Source organism: Clinocottus analis, unplaced genomic scaffold (genome assembly GCF_023055335.1).
Source record: "Clinocottus analis isolate CAN_PGR_092001 unplaced genomic scaffold, fCliAna1.0.p SCAF_16, whole genome shotgun sequence".
NCBI classification, from domain to species: Eukaryota; Metazoa; Chordata; class Actinopteri; order Perciformes; family Cottidae; genus Clinocottus; species Clinocottus analis.
This window is the reverse complement of record NW_027175887.1, coordinates 6,333,217-6,350,946: the sequence shown is the minus strand read 5'-3', so window position 1 is coordinate 6,350,946 and position 17,730 is coordinate 6,333,217. Positions and strand designations below refer to the sequence as shown.

At 41.1% G+C, this 17,730-nt stretch overlaps 1 protein-coding gene across 2 annotated transcripts in view; it reads right to left on the bottom strand.

The window, feature by feature from the left end:
• The window catches only part of gjc1 (gap junction protein gamma 1), a 39,385-nt gene extending 27,948 nt beyond the window's left edge, over positions 1–11,437 (bottom strand). The window contains exon 1 of one of the 2 annotated variants that reach the window (XM_068579030.1): positions 10,705–11,437. The gene's annotated coding sequence lies outside the window, so the exon portion shown is untranslated. Of the gene's footprint in view, positions 1–7,372; positions 7,394–10,704 lie in introns of those variants that run through there. The other variant, XM_068579032.1, reaches the window with a different exon arrangement.
• Positions 11,438–17,730: the final 6,293 nt, after the last annotated feature.

Below are 17,730 nucleotides of genomic sequence, written 5' to 3'. Positions count from 1 at the left end.
TTCCCTGCGAACACTTAAAGGATGCAGAGAAGGGGAGCGAAGACAAGATTGAAAAGGCAGAAGAACGCTGGAGGAGCCGAGAAGGAAACATACTGACTGACTGGAGAACAAAAACAGCCCTTTTGCAGCAATATGTTCTCGCCTACGGTTACATTTGTTCCAATGCAAATTTAATCACCCAATCACCCTAGCCATGTCAACTGACAGATCTGGTTGTGCAAAAATTGGATTTTGCTCACGTGGTTTAGATACAAGATCTAAACCACGTTCTCTAAGCCAAGAGTACGGACTCCATAAATCGATTGTTGCCTGAGGTAATTTCCTTCAGGCCGCCTTGTTGTACAGTATATACAACAGCATGAAATCCCACAGCGCAGTAAAGACCACACAGTGCTGTGCTTACATTTGCCTCGATCAAGATATGGGCAGAGTGAAGTCTCTTCTTGTTGAGGGCTATGTAAGGTTCCTGTTATTATAAGAGATGGAATAAACACAAGTATCTAATATAAGATGGAGAAATCCTCGGGGTTCAGAGGTCAAATTGTTTTGTATTCTACTCACTCATACATACATACATGCGGTTACCTGCTATCCAGACTATATTGTGCTTGAAATTAAATGTTTTTAAAGATGTTCATTAAACCAAGCCCATTTTTTTCCAATTGTCAAAATCCTAATTCAGATATCACGTGAATACACCTGATTCATGGTGGGCAGCACAGGCCTCCTGCCTGGTTGGACACGCCCTTCCCAGGTGCAATCACTTCAGCCAAGCGAGAGGCTAGATACTGCCTTTTTCCCTTTTTATGCACTTTATTTCATATTTTACTGCCTCACCTCAACCATGAAAGCTGAAAGCACACACAGATTTAGTTTGAAGAAGAAATGTTCAAAGAAATGAAACAAAAATGGAACAACAGGTGGTTTTAATTGTGAAGCAGCCAGAAGAAACGCAATGCATTCATCACCGTGGTTTATCAAAAATGAGACAAAGGACATTCTTGTCCATTTTTTTCGCCGTGTATTAGTAAAATGTTTTGCACAACAGTAGAATGTAACAAGAAGGAACATTTCCAGTGAGCTGTCAGATGAAGAGCTGCAAACCTCAACAAGGTAACCAGCTTTGCTAGCTAACGCGAAATGTTTCTGTGTGCTGCTGTTGTGTTTAAAACTAGATGCATCGAATCAAATCACAGTTTGATTTTTGGCCAACTTCTTTATTCAAACATCACTGTTTGGTTGCACTACCCCTTTATTTTTGCCTGTTGTACTCTAACAAAGTAGCTGCTCAATGAGTGTTTGCTGTTTTCTTAAACCCAAACTGCTCTTATCCTGATAACCACGGGTGTTACAATTCCAAGATCTTAAGCAATACTAGACAAGGTGAATAGGAATAAATCATCCGGGTTAATGAACGAGACAGGTCCGCACACTTCAGGGGGCAAGTGTGTGTGTGTGTGTGTGTGTGTGTGTGTGTGTGTGTGTGTGTGTGTGTGTGTGTGTCTGCCCTGAGGGTTAGAAGGAGAGGTGGGCTGACGCTTAGGGGGTAAGAGAGCAGTGATGAGATCCAGAGACAAACACACTGTGCCAGCCGAGGAAGCTGCTGCTGCACTCCCCTACGGCCTGCACATACAATCACTAAGTCATTATCATTCTCAGAACAAACTCGTTTTTTATGTAGTCTTTATGTAAACGATCTGTCTTAGGGCTTCTTTAGGAGAGATGCTCAGTTCCCTCGACTGCATTCAAGACCGCCCTGTGCCGCAAATGCCCGATCCAATAATAAACCAAAAAAGAAAGGAAAACATAATAGAAACAGCACAGAGCTATTTAAAGTCATGCCTTGAGCATTTATGTCAAGTGAATCTTTTTTTTTTCCTTCTTCTGTTTTAGTTGTAGAGTCTAAAGTGGTAGCCCGAGCGGCTATCATCAAGGCTACACTCGAAGCACGAGAGCATCTGTGTGCTGCTTTGGGCTTTTTCCTACCCAGCGCACCATGGTGGGCCAGGGCTCTGATAATCCTGAGGCCTTGTGGCTATGGAAATCCACTCATGTATGAATGTTACTTTGTTTAAACATGACTCCCGGAGAAGAGACAGAGGACAGGACAAGACTGTCCTGGGAGACAAATCGTGTGTTGGTGATGTAACAGGAAAGACAAAAGCAAAAGGGAGACGATGCTTTGGTGTTTTGTTGCCCAAGAAATATGGAGGCGCGAGGAGGCGGACATGTTGTATGTCGGGGACTTTATCAGCAACCTCTGTTTTCCAAATGTAATTGAGTTTTGTAAAAAAGTCTTTGATGGGCTTTGCATTCTCAATTATTTTTTTGCCCTATAGAATAATCGGCTTATTTTCTCAATTCATAAATTGTATCTTTATTCAGTGGGCTTCTCTTTGTCAATCTCTAGTCACAGTGTTCATGTACCTGCTGCTTGCACCTTCTCAAAAAAGAGAGGATTTACTTTTCTTAGTTTTTATTTAATTAACTTTGCTGATTTTTTGACTGTCGGTCAGACCAAATAGAACATTTGCAGACATGCAGAAAATGATCTCTTTTTAGAACGATAACACCTGTCATTGTGATCTTTTTGGTAAAATATGAACTCATGAATATATTTAGGGGTAGTTTTATATATTTAAAATCCTAGATCGAAATTTAATCCAGCCTCCGCATGCAACAAATCCTCAAAACCTATTCTAGTTATTCCCAACGCTTCAGTAAAGCTCCAGTTAAATCTAGTGGTATAAGGTTTCCATAAGAGACTTAATAAACACTGAAAATGACCCTGGAGCATCTTAGTGCCAGGAGGAACATGTTGTATATGGAACAGCAGCTAAAAATAACCCGGTGCTAGCCTGTCTCTTTCTAACTTTTTATTAGTGTACCCCTTGTATTTTCTTATTAGCCTATTCTCTACGACATTTAAAGAGCCACTGCTGGTTCAGGCCATAAAGAGTTTCAAAACACAGCACACTCACAAACTGTTGGGCTTCACATGCGAGAAAACATATTCTACAGTCTAAAAAACAGAAATTCCTCTTTCGTACTGGAAAAAAATACTCACACTCAAATGCATTCATCATGACCTAAATAATTAGCTATGTGACCCATTGGAGGTCGGGACCCTTTGCACTACTGAGCAGTGGCATGGAGGGAGACGAAGGGTGGAGGGTCTACAACAGCAACATGGACATTTGAATATTACGGAAAATGGTAACGACAAAAATACCCTAACAATTTATCCTTTCCTGTGTGTGTGTGTGTGTGTGTGTGTGTGTGTGTGAGTGTGTGTGTGTCTCTCTCTATCTGCCTCTGTGTGGCACACTGTGGCGGCAAGGCGGTGACAGGGTGTCTGCCTCGGTCCTTGAACCTGGCTGCTGTTTTTCTGCCGGTGACGGAGCAGGACGTCGCCCCAGCTGGGCCAATCAGGCATGAGCGCTCGTGGACGGATAAGCACATTGCCTTCTGCCTGTGCAGCGCTGTGGCACAGATCCCCGTCCCTCTGCTGATCACTCCGATGCGTGTTTGTTCAGATAGTGAAGGTGACTCTGTGTGTTTAATGACATCTCTGCAGCCGCCTTCACTGCACCTTGTGGACTGTGTTTCAAAGGATTACACAGAGTCACATAGGTGAATGCTGTGGGTTTTACACTTTAAACTTTGACTTATTAAGTTTTGATGAGGTTAGCAGTGCTGGCAAGTTGACTCACTGAAAGTGTAACTGGGGTATATTGTGCTCAAAGTAGACGACATTTCCAACAAGCTTAGAAATGGCTTGAACTATTAACACCTGTGAAGAAAAAACAAGTTACTGGAGCCTTAAGAAGAGGTGGGTGGGATGTGACTTATGGCACATTTCCACCAGCTGTTCAGTTTGAGACACATTCAAATGGTTCTTTTTGTGTTCCCTTCAGCAAACGTTGTAGATGCGTCAATTGAAGCTCTGATTGGTCAGAGAGAATAATCACTAGCGCTTTACAGGACATCCTGCACAAACCCACCTTTTTTAAACAGCCATGCCGTCATCAACTGAAGCTTGGCTGAGCTGCCGAGCGCAGCTGAGTATCCCGCAGGTACTACCTGCAGTGGAAACATGGCCTTGAGAAATCGACTGGTTCCCAAAGTAGGTGGAGTTTATGATGACTTTTTAATATTACAAATGTTTTACTCTAGGTTTTACCCAGTTGTTGTTGGCCTGCGGGACGTAATGGAGTTTAACTCCGAAGTCCCTTCTGACCCATTTGGGGAAGTTCTGCACAAGAAGAGACGTGGTTCTTGTTTATTAGAACATCATTTTTTCATTGTCTAAGGTTGTGATGTTATTTACAGCTGCTGCTAATGTGTGGAGTGACAAGTAGAAGTGATCAGTAAGACAGATGTTTTCAATAATGCTGAAAGGATTGGTGGAATAATCAATTTTCATACATTGCAAGTTACATTGGGTCAGAATGTAGGGATTACATTATTTTCTTTGGCATTTATAGTTAATTGAAAGTCCTTGGGATTTGGACTGTTGGTCAAATAAAACAAGCTATTTGAATCCGTCATATTGGGCTCTGGTAATTATGACGGATGATTCATTGTTTTTGTCGAGAAAATGTCTTGAAATATTGAAAAATGCCCAACAGAGAAACTAATCAACCAGTTAATCAATGATTAAAATAACTTTTTGCAGTTGCAGTGCAAATTTTCACTTGCGTTTAGTTGAGAAATACAAACGCCTGCTACCTGCGCTCACTCCACCGTGCACTCATTGTGCGTCACCGGAGTCGTCCACAAGGCCAGGCAGACAGCTGTTGCTCGCTTACCAGCAATTAGTTACCGCATCAAAGTACATCTTCAATAAAATGTCCCACTTCCTTAGCTTGTTAGCTTGTATGCCGTGATATCCCGAACAGAAACCATACTTGTAAAAATCGAGCTCACACTTGCTGGTTTCGCCAAAGTTGCCTACCCCAGCTTTCACCGTCTCTGACAGCACACGATTAAAAGTGAAACCGACATGAGTCACACGAGCACACGGTTACCTCACCATCGCTGAACCCAGGAATGTGACTCAAACAAAGAGGAAGGTTGTGTCATTGGAGACTGACAGTGAATGAAAGGCATCTCTCTGGCTTCATTCCTGTCACGTTGCGAGTCCGCCCCTCCTGTGACCCGAGGGAAGTGGCATAAGACCTGTCACCCCGAATCACAGCCCGGCCCACGACAGCCGAGCTCATATGTAAATGTGTCAGCGTGCGCAGATCCACAAGAATGACATATCAGTTTGAATATGCATGTTCAACACTGATTGGAGCGTAAACATCTCTGTACGTGCAGGGCTCGGTGCATTGGTGTGCGCGCGTGCATGCGTGTGTGCGTGCGTGCGTGTCCAGGCACACGGTAATACATACTGTCTGAGCTGATCCTGGTGTGTTATAGTGACATTCCCGTCGGGAAGGAGCCCCACGACTGTTTCCATTTGCTAGACTGCCCATATCCCTTCATGGGTACAGGCTAGGTGAAAGTGACATCTGATTTCATCCACACTCAGTATCTGTCTCTGTATTTTTGTCTTACTGCACGTGTCTCTGCTGCTTACATCTTCTCCAAGTGAGGATGTGCTGCTTGTCCCTCGTTTTGTATAATTGTAGTTTTTATATACTTATTAGTTTGTTGGCGATTTGACGGTGGACTCTGGGAACAATGCAAATGTCTTATTTCTGGTAAATATAAAGAAGTTAACGTACGATGAGAAAATTATGAGAATTACTGGAAGTAGAAGCTCCAATTATGTGATTTCACATAATGTGGCAGAATGATTGAAAGTATTAAAATGATGAAGGTAAAACTTGCTTTAGTGGTACATCATCAGCAACAAAAAAATGTTTTCATTATCAATTCATCTCTCTGTCATCGTTTCTAGTAATTGTTTAGTCTTTTTAAATGTAAATTCAAGCTTCTCAATAACCAAAGTGCTATATTTAGCTATCTTATCTTTCCAAGTAATTTATTTCATACTGATATAAAACGGCATAAATGCCGCGTTCTCAACGAGTCAACAAACGACTTCAGCTCTATGGTAAATAATACTCTTACTTCGGGAACAACTTAAATGTGTGAAAGTAGAACACAAGAATGAAATTTGCAGCTCAAAATATTGCGTTTGTGATGCGGACAAATGTGCTGCACCGCTATTCACATGCATCAGCGGTACTACATGGGTGACATGAATCAAGGCGGTTTCTTTGTTAGTCAAAATCACACACTTCTCTTCTATTTTTAGCAAATTAAAGACTCAACCGCTGCTGCGTCACCGCAACACGTGCTCACTGGAAACGCGCTTGTTTAGCGAAGGATCAGGCCGACTGCGAGGCTCGCTTTCCCGAGGAGTCATTGTGAGTCACAGAGAGCACGACACAGCCTTGCCCTGTTCGCTGAACCTCTAATATTTGGAGTCTCCCCTAAAATATCTGGCGTTTAGAAGTACTTTCAGGTAATGCATATCAGATTCATCAACATTACTTCAGCTGACTAAAGCAGGCAAATACATGAAGGTCAAAATCATTATCATTTCACACTGTGGAGCCTATAATTTCTAAATTTAATGACAGTTTTCATCTTCATAATTATCTAAAGACACCGGGCACATCTCAGAAGACCACTAATTATGTTGAAACCAATGTTATGGAACACATTTCACTCTATTCACTCGATCTGCTCGATGGAGCTATTCTGCCAGAAAATTACCAATTGCACATTTCAGAAATAGCTCCATCAGATCGTCACAAATCCATAAATGAAACATACTGTACTTTTTTAATGGCCCCGTCAGTACAGCTGAATCAACATTGAAAAGAAAAGGACATCTACACGCGGGGAGTAAAAGTGGCAGCATTTGATGACCTCGAACAATTCTAATCACCCAGTAATTACAGAGAGAGCGAGGCACCTTCCCGCTGCATTTACTTTCATGTCGTTTACAAGAACTGGCGACCAGAAAATGCAGAGTAGAGTACACAGTGTCAAGCAGAGGGAATCCAGACTAGTTGGCAGGCATGAAGATACAGTTTTCCCTCTGTGTGCTGCACTCTGAGGATTAAGGCTGGCAGCGCGCTCACGTCTGCTAAACAAGATATAGACATAATACCTTGATATTTCATGTCGCACAAAGCCAGTTAGGGAAGGCTGCGGCGCCGTAAAGGATCTCCTGCCATCCCTGCCTCTTTCTCAACTCATCCACAACACTGCAGTTACCAATCACTTGCATATACTTTTCTGTGTTTGCCGGGAGTATAACATGTTGACTGTTTGTGCTGCAGAACACCTGCTCCTCAAATACAAGTGGGTATGTTTTTGATGTAGTGGCTAAAATCATAAAATTTACCTCTTACTGTACTGGCTCCACATCACACATTCTGAAGGGAAGAATTGGGAAAAACAGGAAGTGAATTACTCCAATTATTCAAAATAGCTGCCTATAAAGCATGTAATTGACTTAAACACATCCCGCAGACATTTCACTGGACAATTATGATGATTGTAAATGCCTGATTTAATTACAAGTGATTAACATAAAAACATTAGAATAGCAGCATAGATAATTTGATACACATAATATTCTGGTGATATTTAGAGATTAAAGGGAGTTTAGTGGTGGAAATGAGGCAATTTAGGATTTAAAACTATCATCTATGACTGATGCTGGTAAATACTGTATGTTACTGTATTGTGAACATCTGGGTGAGAGTTTTATATTCATCTTGAATGGATAGAAACAAACACTGCAGTTTAACCTGACATTAAAATTCTGTCTTCATAAGAACCCATTTTATTTCCATTCATATTTACAACTCTTAGTGAAAGATGAAACCGTGATGCTCAAGATAAAGTCTCTGAAGGGTTGCGAGCAAATCTCTTGCACTTTTAATTTAATATACAAGTATCGATTACAACCCCCACGAGTATTATTCCAGCTTAACTGTGAATTGAAACGCGAACAGAATAATACATTCTACAGCATATGGCAATATTGATTTTCCTTTTAAATCAATACATTAGGAATTAAATCGTATTGTATTTAAACCAAAGTATCACAAAGCTCCGTATTGAGCTCTGCATCAGGCCACTGATTAAGGAACCAGATTCCTTTATGATAGGAAATGAGTTTGATGAAACATGCTGAAGATGCTTTACAAAGTAAATATAGAGGACTTCTGTACTTAAACGTACATTTTGAGTACTGGTTATTATATTTCATGAACGCTTTAGTTACTTTTCAGATCAAGAATTTACAAACAGAGGACTTTATTTATCATTTATAAATACATTTAATTTATCCTAAGAGGTTAGACCACCTAAACTAGCTCACAACCACAACTGTAGAATGCTCCATACTGAATGCATCAGTCATGAAACAATGTTTTTTACTTTACATTTAGCTAATAAAACGCATGTATTGTATCAAAGCAACATTTTTTCAATACAGGACTTCAAAATAATAATGTGATATAATGGAGTACTTTATGGTGTTTTATATTACAGTATTGCTTCTTTAACTTAAGTTCAGTACATGAATACTTCCTCCACCACCACTTTCCATTCACATGCGTGTTTATGTGCATATTTTAACAGGTAACATGGTGGTCTAAATTTCACACTTTCACAATTCAATTTGTCAGTCAAGACACTTTGCTGAAAAGCAATGTCGGTGTTGTTGTTCACAACAAATAAAAAATACATTTTGGGTGCAACATTGTTTTGTTGTATATATACATTATTGGATGTGTTATAAATCAATTTACAAGCCAGCTGAACGGCTACATTTCTCTGACATTTTTCTAGGACATCTTCTGATCATTTAATAAGCACCCATGCACAATTTATTGCTTATATGTGCCAAGTCATGTTTTTTTTGGGGGGGGGGGGGCAGTAGTGTTTCTTTTCAAGAGTGTAATAATACAGAAAATGCTGTGAATTCTAAATGAAAAAAGGACAGCAGCACATTGGGCATGATGCTAACTGAAGTGATGGGGCATTTCATTGCTGCCACACAGAATCTGCTCCTCATCTCTCTCTCTCTCTCTCTCTCTCTCTCTCTCTCTCTCTCTCTCTCTCTCTCTCTCTCTCTCTCTCTCATATGGGTACAAGTTTCTTCTTCAATCCACAGGGAGTGAAATAATGGTATCTGGGGGGATGCTGGGATAACAAGGTGGGCGAGGTATCCGGCGACAGAGATGGACTGCCTTGCAAAAATAGTTTCACATACAGAAAAAAAAATATTAAAATCTATATGCAAGGCTGTGAAATACCAAACTGCACTTACTGGATGGAAAGAAAGAAGGAATAGAGGGCAAATGCAGGTATGCTTTATGGCAGCTGACCAAAAAATACATTCAGAATAAATGCATAGCATCCATCCGAATGTTACAGAGAAGCAAGCACCATGCACTAGCACTCAGCTCTTTCAGTTGGCAATATCCCAAACCCATCACGATGACTTAACATACAGCGAGGGCTTTCTGAAGCACAGGGGAGGAACTCATTATGGTGGCTCATATTTGAGCCATTGCTGCTGTGGCGTTGACAAATGCTCCACATAGAAACCAATGTGGCATATTTCAAAGGCGTCCAGCACAATGAAACGGTTTCTCATCATTGTGAATGATGCCGGGCGGCGACCAGGTTAACGACACCGAGTGGTGGGAGTGTTTCTTTTGATATACTGACTTAAAAAATGATGAGATAATCATTGAATCAGGGGTTACGTGTGGGGCTGTCAACGCCTTGGTTATAGCACATTCTGCTGTAAGAGGTAAAACGTGTTTAGAGCAACAGCACCCTCACAGATAAGTCACATCCTGAGGGTCTTTAGCTGCAAATAATTTTGATTGATTGGGCAATATCATTACCTGGAATGGTAATCGTTAGAAATGTGGTATCATGCTCTTTTGGCAACTATTTAGTTGAAGTGATTATGTTGAGGAAAACACCGTTACCCTTTTAAAAGCTCTTTGTCATCCTATTTTAAAGAATTCAGCTCTTTAGCTTTCGATAATGTGACTCTGTAAAACACAGCACTGCTGACCACAAATCACTACAAAATAACAATGCGTTGTTGGCGGAGCTTTTCTCCACTTGTGAAATGTATTCATAATTAATGAATCTCAAGAGTTTGCCAATAACGTCATTATACAGTCTGCATGTACTTTCACTAATTTGAACAGCCCCCTCGGGATTTAACCGAATCCCGAGGTGAATCCTGCACCGCCCATCTACACCATGTTCATGCTGAAATGATTTGAGAACAAAAGATTACGAGACACGGTGGTTCAGTCTAAAAACTTGATTAGCATTGCTTTTTTTTTTTTAAGGCTAACATTGCATTTGATTTGAAACCAGTGGGCGGGCATATGGACTCCAAATTAGCAGCTTCTACGCGCCGTTCGCGTCCGCTTCACAAAAGCACGTTTGTAAAGATAAGTTGCTCTCTTGTTGCTCACAGCTTGGCCCTGGTCAACGTGCTACAAAGGGGGGGAAATCCAGTGCAAAATCAAACACAAATGAATCACAAAAGATGCAACCGTCGTCTGTGCGTTATCTTGCGCCCATGACCCCCAACATCCCTCTCACCAGGGGTTCCGTTGGGTTAGAAATTGGCACATTCAGAACAAGGATGTAAATCATTACAATATTGGGTATTAAAAGACAAGATCTTACCGCTATGCGAGTCTGTGAAGATGCTTTAATATGTAAGATGATCCTTTTTTTTTTTTGAGGGGAGGGGAAGGTCGTTTTGGACTTGATGAGGTCCAAACTTGAATCCCACCGTTGATGATCTGCTCCGCTTCTCGGGAGGAACCAGCACGGTCTTTCACAGATGTCTTCTTCTTTTTCTTCTTCTTCTTTTTTCTTATCTCATAGCATCAACACAAGATGCGTAAGCATTCTTTGTCCGTAGCAGCCTCACTATTCAATCTTCAGCCGAGGTACGTCGTTTAAACTATGTGGTCTGCTGCGTAAAACCGGTGCCAAAATTCCTGCGGGCCCATTCCGTTACTACGATGCTAAACAATAGTCTGGTCATTTTGGCAGGGGCTGAACCTACGCCGCTGCCAAGAGCATTTGCATCGGGTAATTACAAGCCAATCTTGAGAGCTAGTTTGTCCATATCTCCGCGACTAGCTTGAGAATGTGGTGCTGGATATCGCTCACATGTGCCAGTTGGCTCCGGTATTGTCTCTCGGATTCTTCATCTTCTTCCTCTCCGCAGGAGGAGTGGACAGTGGAGTTGCCGATCTGTTGCTAGCTGGAGGTCCACCCACATCCAGCGGTGTCTTTGCCTTGTATTTATGTTGACCGCTTTCCGACGTGTGCAACCTACAGCCTGACGCTGGCTCGATGGGGGTCTCTTTGAGTGACAGCTGGATTCTCTGACGGGAAGCTTGGCGACCCTTCCTTCAAGGGGAGCAGTAAAGCAGGATGTTGCGCGCACGCGTCTTTGACAGTGCGCGCACCCGACAGGTCACACATCTTGGGTCCACAAACATCTGCCTTAAAAAAAAAAAAAAAAAAAAGGGCAAGCCGATTTTTAAACGAAACCTTTCCTGAGTGGTTGTGGTTAATAATGCAAAGCCTCTCAGAGTTCACTATTACAGATTATTCCTAATATGTCCCTGTTGCAGTTTAAAATGTTTTTTTAATTATCTTAATTTAATTATTTTTTAATTAACTCATATTTTTTAAGTATTACATAATGTATGATAACTATAATGTGTGGTAGTAATCTTTTATTTACATTCTCAGAATATTCATATTGAATCCATATTTGTCTGTGACAGTTTATTGTTATTGTTAAACTGCTACGGTTTTATAATTAATTATATGCTAATGCAGTGGTTCTTAAATGGGGAAACGTGATATTTAAAACAAATATATTTAAAATGAGCATCCATTCAAAAATACTTTACAAATAGCTAATTCGTACATAATAAAATATAAGTGTAAGTTAATAAACTGATTTCTATATATATTCTATATTAAATCTGACACTGATGGCACAGCGCTGTGTATTACATCTTTTTTTCAACCAAAAATGCTTTGCACGGATCAGGGGGTACTTGGCTGAAAAACATATTTCACAGGGGTACGTCCCTGAAAAAAGGTTGAGAACCACTGGACTGTTGGGTTTAGTATTTAAAAATGTAGGATTACTGTGGTTGTATCTGGTTTGCGGCACATAAAGCACAGTCATTATAAGTTAAAGTTACAGTGCAGTTAAAGATACTGTGAGTGAAGTAAAAAGTACACAACCTGTACTCAAGAAACCTCAAGACATGGACAACATGAGCTCATTCAGCAAACCGCTACTTGCTTTGATTTTGCAGCTCGATTGTTCACACATTTCTCCTTTCCTCCCTCCCTCTTCCTGCAGCCCTCTCAGGCGTCCGTGCATGTGCAGTCTCAATCAGTCTGTGCAGCTAAACTCTGAGATGGATTGGCTTCCGGATCGTCTAAACTCAGCAATGATTCAGTAGTGTGGGTCCTTTAGGGGCCCTAGGGCGCAGGAGTCACACTGTCACGTGCTTGTGGTTTGTTGAGAGTGCGGCTCCGACCTTGACGGACCTCAAATTGTCACTGACCTGCTGGCCACTGATGGCGCCCTCCTGTGTTTCTGTGGGATAAGCTACATTTGACTATTCAAGAGGGAGAGGCCAGAACATATGATGCTCTTTGGTATATGGGGAAACTGAAGAAATATTCAGGACAGGGTTTAGAAAGTTTTGAAAGGGCACAGTTGTAAAATGAGTAAAAATGCATTAAGATGCAAATCTACAGACCTGGTTCTTGGTAAGTGGTACATGGACTATACTTGTATCGAGCTTTTCCAATCTTCCAATCAATCAAAGCGCTTTAACACTACACGTCACCATTAACCCAGACACACACATTCACACACCGATGACAGGAGGTGCCATGCAAGGTGCCTCCTGCCCATCAGGACTGTCTAATCATTCATACCATTTATACACTGCAGGAATAGCCTGCGGGAGCCATTTGGGGGTTAAGTGTCTTCACGACAAGGACACATCGACATGGACTAGTGGAGCCGGGGATCGAACGGCCGATCCTCTGATTGAAGGATGACCCTGCTCTACCACTTAGTAATGACATTACTAAGAATTACATTATTTATTCTGTGTAATAACTGAGTACCAAAATTAGCCATAGGCCACTTTAAATATCCTCATCTGAAATAGCTAAACAATGTGGATTATCTTCATCAGCACAAATGCAGTCTGAAAAAGTATGCCATGAAAATGTCATTTAAAAACAAGTTCATGCAGTATGACACAAAAAATACCATAAGAATGCCATAAAAAAAAAAACTAGTCATAGTATTCGTATCTGGTATACCATACAAACAATCATAAAAAACACCATAAACTATGCCATGAGTATAAAACCAAAAATGTTGTAGTATAGTTTGCCCTAAAAATGTCATGCAACATTTTACAATGTAGTATGTCTCTAAAAATGGAGAGGAGTCTTTATTGATCTGCAGAGCGTTGAGAAGCAAAAAGAAGTACAAATAAGATAATAAAATAAAATGAGAGGAATATTCAGCATGTATAAAAACTGTACATAAGTACACTAGATTGAAGGAGAGCACAAAACGTGCGTGGTATGCGACAAGTTAAAGGAGCAGCATCTTTCATTGTGTACAATAACATAGCAGGAAGCAACAGCATGCTATGTTAAGATTCAGATAGATCTGTGTGTGTGGTCTTATCCACGCTTCTCATTGCTTTGTTGACAAGGCAGGCCGAGCATGCTAGTTCATGGTACAGTCACGTTAGTACATGTGAGCGAGCGCCACTCGAGAGCAAAGGTTTGCTCCGCTCTGCTCTCATTCGGCGTTTAAAGCCGATAACACCGTCACGGCATCATATCGGAAGCAAAGCACCCTCTGGTTCGCCCTCAGGCAAACAATGTTGCTCTGTCAGCACTTTTCTCAGTTTGTGCTGGTAGCCATGAGCCTACGGCTGGCCGTCGACATGTTGAGAGCCCGTTGAGGCAATCATGACTATCCCAATCTCGCATCTTGCACCTTTTTAAATTGAGTAACAAGAAGTTGTAACAAGACTTAAAGTGATTAAGATCAAGAGGAGGTCTAGTACATTTATGAACACCAGAATGATTTATAAAATGTATAAATAACATGCGATTACACTGGCACAGTATAGTATGCCTAAATAAGTCATACAAAAGTATTTCATTGTACTTCCAGGATCCCTGACACTATGACATATTTAATCTCATCAACACCTTCTTCAAATTCTCTAATTACACAAACTGGAACAAGTCCACAATTCTCCCTCTGGGATTCTGCAGAAAAGAAATCAGCGCTCTCATTTCCCACTGGTAATATTAGATACTTGAATATTGAAAACAAACCTACGACTCTCCAAAAAAAAAGCGACTTCCTCTGCAGACAAGACGTTCCAAACCTTCTGTTCTTCTATCTGGCAAATCAAATCTAAACCTTGTTTAATGGATTCATCTCACCAACCACGAGACCCCATGGATAGACCTGGAACAGCTTATTGCAATAACATCTCACTCGCATATTTATCTTTCCTCACCACAATATGCATGCTCTAAAATACCACAATTTCCACAACTCTGACAGTTGTCTATTATATTTAAGTCATTATTATCTATTTTATTATTTGTATTTGTTGTTATATTTATTTGGATCAGGTCGACACAAATTGTTTATCAAAATACTATAATTGTTTCTTGATTCCTTTGCCCCCCACCTATTTTAATTTTTACACACGGCTAGGAGGTGTTGGTGTGCGGTTGCCCGGCTCCTGGTCCTCTTCAGGCATGTTGGGGCCTCACAACACAAAACATACCAACAAGCGAAAAAGGACAACAAATAAACCATAACAGAAACCACAATGTTACTATCAGCAGTCAGGGCTCTCACTTGCCGCTCCGCGGCGTCGGTTCGGCCTCGCACCTTATTGCTATTTAACTCATAAGTATTGAAATTATAATTGTTGCTTACATATTATTTTATGACATTTAATTATATTGTTGTTGAAGCTTATCTTTATTTATTACCACTGCAACAATTCCACTACATATTTTGGCTTTCCACCACAATTTCATTACGTACGTAATCGTAACTCCTTTATGTATTTGTCTGTGTTCACGTGTGTCTTTCATGTTCATGTCAGTACATGTTGCTTTTTTTAATAAATATGTCATATAACTGATTATTGTAGGTTGGAAGAAATGTCACAGTAATAAACAATGTCATTCTGTATGTTATAAAGAAGGCATACTATATATATATATATAGTAGTCATAACATAGTATGACATTGAATTCAAAGTATAGAATATCATAAAAGTCATTAAAATGTTACATAGCATGTCATAAAAAAAACTCTTTATGATTTATAATTACATACTGTAATCAGTATGGCAGGAACTTTTCACTGCAGTATGGTACAAAAAGTTAGTATAGTGGACCATTAAAATGTTGTATGCAAATGAATGTAATACATATGTTTATGTGTAATCTACTTATTTGATGTGTTGTGTAATATATTGAGAATAAATATTAACAAATACTAACAGTGGCTGGTTTGACCAGGTCTTTGCAAATGTCCGCTCACTTGACCCAGCCTCGTAAACGTTACGAGACAACAGGCACATAAGAAAAAGACTGTCGTAAATAAAACTGCCTGTCTGGACTCTCCGTGACAGTAGTTTTCTACTTTGGGCTGCTGTTCTGAAGGGAAAGGTCTGTGTGTGATGTTAGCAGGAAGAGACAAGTGTGATTGAGTCACAGACGCATGACAAAGACTGACAGAGGTGTGCAGGTGCAGAGACACGAGGCAAGAGGATGCGGTTAAGTAAGAGGACAGATTCATTGCGGGAAAAGGTGACTGATGAGGCGGTGCGGAGCAGATGGAGGTGGAAAGCGAAAAGGCAAAAGGCCTGAACTCGCAGGAGAAGGGTGCCCCTAGCCGGCCCGACACCGAGGCGGAGGCTTGCTCTCGTCTATAATTAGCACAGGGACCACAGATTGTAACAAGCGCTCGGGGGCCTTGTGTTCAGACCGGCAAGAACTGCTGCCATCCGTCTCACCGCCCGGGGCGAGGCACGATCCCGGGCTCGCGCCAGCACAGGGGAGGAGTGACGGAGCCGTGTCGTCTGAGTGCACATTTGCTTAACACACGGGCGGAGTTGATGCCTTCTGAACGGAGGTGAGAGAATACGAACCCCGAAAGCGTCCGCATGCGGATACCTTGATGAGTCAAGTGTCCTCGCTGTGTTCAGCTTATCCTAATGGGGGCGTGGGGGGGTTCATGTTTACAGAAATTCCTCAATCTCTTCATTTCTCCTTCCCCTCAGCAGTTGTAAAGGGCACAGTGCCCCCCCTCCTCCCTACTCCTCCATCACCATCTGCTAAAATCAAAAAAATTCCTTTTTTTGCTGGACAGAATTGACATTCAGTCCAAATGTCAAAGCAGCTCAGGCCCTTTTTGACTCTTGCTGTCCCTGGTCTTACCTTCCCATCTCCGTCACCTCCAGGACTGTTGGAGATTGTCAGTGGTGACTGATGAAGGACTGAGCCGTTCAGACGCCGCAGTGTTGTGAAGGCGTGACGAGACTCCAGTCAATCCATCATGAAGTGTAGTTAAACGTTGCTCTTCAGAGCGATTATCCTCTTAACATGTACTGTTTTGAAGATGCAATGTGTATCACCTGTAGGCTTGAAAGGTCAGTTTCATCTTTCACAAAGCACATTGCCCGTTGTCAGCTTGAAATCCTTGGATGAAGCATCTCTTCAACACTCAAGGCCAATTGTGTGCGATGATACTAATAAAAAATGATTTGTCCTCCTGGGAAAATGACTTTTGTTTTCTAGGCCGGCACCTCTGCAGCTACCAGTCCACTCCGTACCTGGTCTGTGCTGGACTTGAACCAGCTATCCCCATGTTGTCTATGGACTGCGCTGCTGATATCACCCCTAAAATCAACTGGAACAAACAAACCTAAAAACTAAACTCATTAATGTCTAGGATGAGATATCAAAGTGTTATACCATGAGCATGGATGATCTAATTGTGATAAACATCTATTGAGAAGGCAGTTTGAATTTGTTCTTACATTTTTTTTCACTTCCTGCAGGTGACAACATACAATGTCATTATTAGGGTTAATATGAACATTATTCTATTGTAGCCTCATTTTATATCTGTTTGAGTCTTTTTACATAAAGTATCCTAAACACCATCCATCATCCTCCTCGTGTGTTAATTTGAGTTGAAATTAAACTGGGTGTTATTTATCAGTACGACAAATATACTACACAAAAGGTTGATATTAACAATATTTCATGAGTTATTGTGATTCATACTGAAGATCAGCTTCAAACTTATTGTAATCCTTTGTGATTGATCATAGTTATTTATTAACTACTCCACAACCATTCTACTCAGTAACTGAGACTAGTACACCCTGCAGTACAGTTAGAAAATGTAGGTTCTCTTATTGTAAACATTTAAGATTTTCTGCCAACTCCCGTGTCAATACTAAATCTTGCTGCATCAGTCTCCTTGCTGGTATCTTGGTCATGTGACCTAAACCTTTAGTTTCCCTCCTGCATCCATCGGTCACGTCGATCACTTGAACCGTCAGCAAAGCTCCCACTTAGCACCGG